Genomic DNA, 5,407 nt, shown 5'->3' with positions numbered 1-5,407 from the left:
CTCAATATTCCCACAATACCAATATTCATAAATAATATTCCTAATAACTCGACATTAAAATTATTTTAGAACATAGTCTTGACCTTAATTTCTCACCATTGTCTCGCTATGTCCTGACGTACGAAATACGGGCTATAACGGTCAGAAGACGATGAATACGAACCTATTTATGCGCTAAAAGCTAAAGACCAGTGTAATGTCTCTATTGAGGTCACATGCATCTCACATGATCCTCACATGCTCTCATTTGGGTTCATATTTAAACAACATGTTGGCATTGTTTAACCTATCACTTGAAAACCTTAATATCCAGATCGTTATAAGTGCAGCCGCCACAGTTCTCTTGGTGCTTTTAAGAACAAAGCTAAGACAAGTTCAAGGACCAGATCTCAACAATGGAAGATGTTTTGAGTCCTAGTTATCTAGTCTTTATCTTTGATCTACACATCGTAAACCTACACTTCTTCAAGAAGGGTTTTGTAGGTATTTTGTTTTTATCAAGCTTTTGTTGTAAACACTTGGCTAGAGTTAGTCATAGTGGTGTTAAGGTTCAGCTATAGTTAGTTGAATCAGTTTGGTGCTTGACTAGAGTTAGTCAAGAAGGTACTTGCAATATAGTTATTGTAAGGGCAGGGATTAGTGGTTTGATTCCTAGGTTGCAAAAGCTTATAATCTGAAGCATTGTTCCGTTTAGTGAAGTTGGAAATCCTACTGAGGTAGGTCGTGATTTTTAATCCCTTGAGCAAGGAGTTTTCCATATAAATATCTTGCCTTAGTTGCTTGGTGTATTTATCTTTGAAAACAGTTCAGGGACCAGGAATTAACCTTTTAGAAAGAACTCGCTCTGATACCAATTGATATAGGTTGTGCGTCCACCAAACAGTATATTAGGGACCTGATTGTGTACCAGTTCCCATATGCAATGTAGTACAAGAATCAACACAAGATTCTTTACTTGGAAAACTCCTTGCTGAAGGGATTAAAAACTACGACCTACCCCAGTAGGATTTCAACTCCACTAACTGAGCAACTCAGGTTACAACTCTATTACAAGCTAGAAGTTAACTCCCATAACCCCTCACCCTTATAATAACTCTTATGCAACCTTTACACTTGACTACCCCTAGCCAAGCACACTAATACACCTAGACTCACCCCAGCCTAGTGTATCACTCAAAGGCATCCTTTGAGAATTCACCACAGTGACTAACTCTAGCCACAAACTAATACAACTAAGCTAACTTTAGCCTAGTGTATCACTCAAGAGCTTGTGGAAGCAACCTTGAGAATTTAGAACACCTACAAACAACTTCTTTTTATGTAAGAGTAGGTTTACAGTTTAAGCACAAAAGAACAAAGACTCCACAAAGATAAATAACTTAGACTAAAACTTGTGTCTGGATCAGGTTCTTCAACTTGTAGGTGACTTTGTTCTCAACCCAAGCCAATACGATAAGTATCAAAATATACCACATAACCTTCTAGCTTGGCAGGAAGTCTCAAAACTAGAGTTATAGTCAAGGGACTCTGGGAGGCTTGTGTCACAATCATTTGTCCACTAAAACTAGACTTCCTTATGAGTCAATCTAGTTACAACTCTAAGTTTAGTACAAGATTTTAGGGATACGGCCCGAAATCAAATGAAAATATAAGGAAGTAAGGTAAAATATCACCATAACAGGTGTAGTCAGTTCACCTCAATTGAATCTCCACAATAAATAGCTCATACAAGATCCGCACTGTGATAACAAAATGAATTTACGCAAAATAATATATGAAGAGCCAAAAGGACCTAAATCCTCTGTCATAGCCCTTGGAGCAAGTCTTTTAAAATAAATGCATCCATGAACAAGGTAAAAAACTGATAGTCCCAAGTGCATTCGTGTTTTGATGATTGTCGAAACATTTCGAACCGCATAGAGACTGTTTATAATCACTCAGGCACCTTGCACTGCTTTGAGATCGGTAGAAACTAGGTTAGCCACTTGTCACACACAAGTACAAATGTGAGTTGGCCCATGCTTTAGGTCAAAATTGAAGGGTGGTCTCTATTCATCCCACATGCTCCCATTATATATACAACATGATGGCAGCATATTGAGTAGACTTGAAAACCTAATCTAAATCGTGCAAAGCTGCCGACACAAGTTCTCAAGATCAATGCAAAATGATAAAGTGATAGATTATGTTTCGAGACAATTGAAAAATCATGAAAAGAAATACGCTACACATTATTTGAAGTTGGTGATGCTGGTTTTGCCATTGAACATATGGCGGAATTACTGTGAGCAATGTGGGATTTACACAAATCATAAGAGTTTGCAATGCATATTCAATCAAAGGCACCTGAATATGAGCAACACAAATGATTTGAGTTGTTGAAAGACTATGATATTGTATCATTCAGGCAAAGCAAATGTGGTACTTGACTATGAGTCGGATCAACTCGATCTAAAGTTGGCCTATGTGGAGGCACCGATAGCTATGTTGGACAGGCAGGTCTACCAGTTGAGATAAAAAGCATCTTTTTGGTCAAAGTGTTGTGAAGGAACCATCCAAGCGAGAAAGTTATTTGGGAGATAAAGCAGGACATACCAGATAGATACTAGTAGATGCTTTAGACCGCATGTACAATTTAGACATGTTCGAGAATGAACGTTATTTATAGTGGGGGAGAATGTAACGATCCAACCCCTCATTTTGAGTATTTGCGCTTTATTTTATTTTTTGATATCTTGGACATGTTGTTTTTACCTTTTGAGAATTCATAGGATGATTCGGATCGAGACTTGAAGGGTTTGAGTAGGTGTTGGAACACTATCTTCTTTTGGAAGGTTAAGGTCTAATTTAGCAACCACTCTTTTAGCATGTTTGTATGTCATTATGCGATTTGAAGCTTTACATAGGTATATATATTATGTTCTTGGACTTATTGGACCCGAGGGGATCAGAAGTGTTTCGGCACCATGAAAACCTCTTTTGAAATAGCAGATTTTGGTACTGGTTCCTTCTTCGGGATCGCGAGGTCACCAGTCGCGCCGCGAAGCACTAGTGGGATATGCAACGGGATCGCAAGTAATAATTTCTTGTACTAGTTTAGTTTATATGTTAATTACCATTTTGAACCATGAAATCGTGTTGATTTAAGAGGCCTAATTTGGAATTTTTTCCCCTAACTCTTTAAATGAAAAATTATCGATTTGACTATTTTATATCAAAATAGAATTTTGATTATTTTATTGAATTTCTTATTTTATGGGTTACGCATTCATGCAATCAATTTCGGATATCGGACCGTTGATTCGAGGGGTGGGTTTGAATTGATCAAGAGTTGGTTTTGACCCGTAGGCATCCTAAAATTATGGAATTGGTTTGACTAATTTGGACCAGTCATTAATGTATTTGAATATATTGAGGTCATTGGAGTTTGGTTAGTTGATTTTGACGATTCAAGTAAGGTTTGATTATCGAATTTCAGGCAAGTGAGACGTTACCTCTCAGATTGCTTGTTTTTCTTTGGAAGCATATTATGTGATTGTTTGTATGCATTTAAAACATCTAGTCTGCGTGAGAGGGCAGGCGTGAGCTAGGTTGAGTATTTTTGAAGTATATAAGAGTTGACCATGAGGGTCTTAATTAAAGTGTACTTTCACATGACTAGATACTTGGAGTTGATTCAGTGTTATAATATGATATTGCTTAGTTGTTTAGCGTGCTTTATCGTCCTTTCAGCTTCGATGAGTTTATGAAAATCTTGATATGGTCTCATCAGCTGTTTAATTAGCTTGCCTTGTCATTTATTTAGTTCACAAAAGCACGTCGTACCTTATGTGATATCTGCTTATAAGTTGTTTAGCATGCTTTATCATTATGTCAAATAGTGCATACACTATCCGGCACGAAAATACTCTCAGTCGGTAGTGATTGCTAGAGTTACAGGATCCAGAAAAGATGTGTAGTCCATGTACCCCCATAAGTGCAAAACCGTGGGACTAACTTTACGGAAGACGGGAAAAAACATGACTAAATATTTTGTCTTCCGTGAGCAGTTATTAGTTTTCAGTGTTACCATGCTTTACTTGCAATGTATATTTATTGTCTTTGTTGGTAGTGATTTCATTTATAATATGTTCAAATCTTGAGGATGATTTTCAATAGTAGGCACTGATTTCATTTGGGGATACATGGCGGAAATGGGTCATCGGAGTAAAGAGAAGAGTGAAAATTAAAAATATGAAGAATAAAGAAAGCGGAAATAGCACTTTTAGTCCCTGTGTTATTACCATATTCCAGTTTTAGTCCCCGTGATATTCGACTAAGCACATTTAACCTTCAATTTAATGATGTGAGTGATTTTGGTCCAATTACTAAAACAAAACACAAATAAACAAACATATAGTTAACTATTGAGAAGGGTAATTCGGGAATTTAAGTTTTCAGCTTGATTTTCGAAGCGTGATATACACAACTAAATTAGTTGCATCTGTATCCATAATCTATGAATAGAAGTTCTCTCAATTCGATTCTTTCCACTAGAGAAGGCATGCCCTCCTCTCCAGTCTCCACCCAATGCCAATTCTGTTTTTTCTTTCATTTCTTTGTAGTTTTGGGGTTGCAATCAGTGGCGGATCCAGGATGTTCACTCAGGGGGATCGAAAAAAATAACAAAAGCTAAATATGAAAAAATATGTTGTCTTTGGGGATCGAACCTAGGACACTAGAGACAATTTTGAACTCTCTAGACCGCTTGAGCTGACCTTTTGCATTTGTTCAAGGTGTTCAAAAGCTAATATATGTACATAAACACGAAAAATTTACCGTATATATACACTGTAATTTTTTGCCGAGGGTGTTCGGGTGAACACCCTCACCACCATGTACCTCCGCCCCTGGTTGCAATGTGTTGTCCCCTTCATTGTTTTTGATATTCATTTTTTTTTATTGTCACTTCCTGGGTAGCCAAAAATATATAGAAACATTTGAGAAAGAATCTAATTATGTTACTAGCAAAATAGCAAAAAATATGAAATTTTGGAGTCCAACGTTAGATACCAAATATTTCAATGGTTCCTTCAAATTTTATTCTGCAATATTTTCTATCAATATCCCTACTTTTTAAGGTGGGAGTAAGGTCTGCGTACACTCTACCCCCGAGACCCCACATTATGGGATTACACTGGGTATGTTGTTGTTGTTGTAATATTCTCTATCAATATATGCATAAAATTCATTTTCTCAACTACAAACAAGTATTCTGAATTGAAACTAGCAGAAGCTTTATAAGATATGAAAAACAATTTGTGATAGTAAATGGTGTAATTGATTCTCAAAAGCAAATTAAGTTGTTCTTGTTCTGGGATTTTGTGTCCGAAAATTGTACAGGTAATACCTAAATTGCCCTTTTACA

Source organism: Lycium ferocissimum, chromosome 9, assembly GCF_029784015.1.
Source record: "Lycium ferocissimum isolate CSIRO_LF1 chromosome 9, AGI_CSIRO_Lferr_CH_V1, whole genome shotgun sequence".
In the NCBI taxonomy this organism is placed as follows: Eukaryota; Viridiplantae; Streptophyta; class Magnoliopsida; order Solanales; family Solanaceae; genus Lycium; species Lycium ferocissimum.
This window is presented reverse-complemented; position numbering follows the sequence as displayed.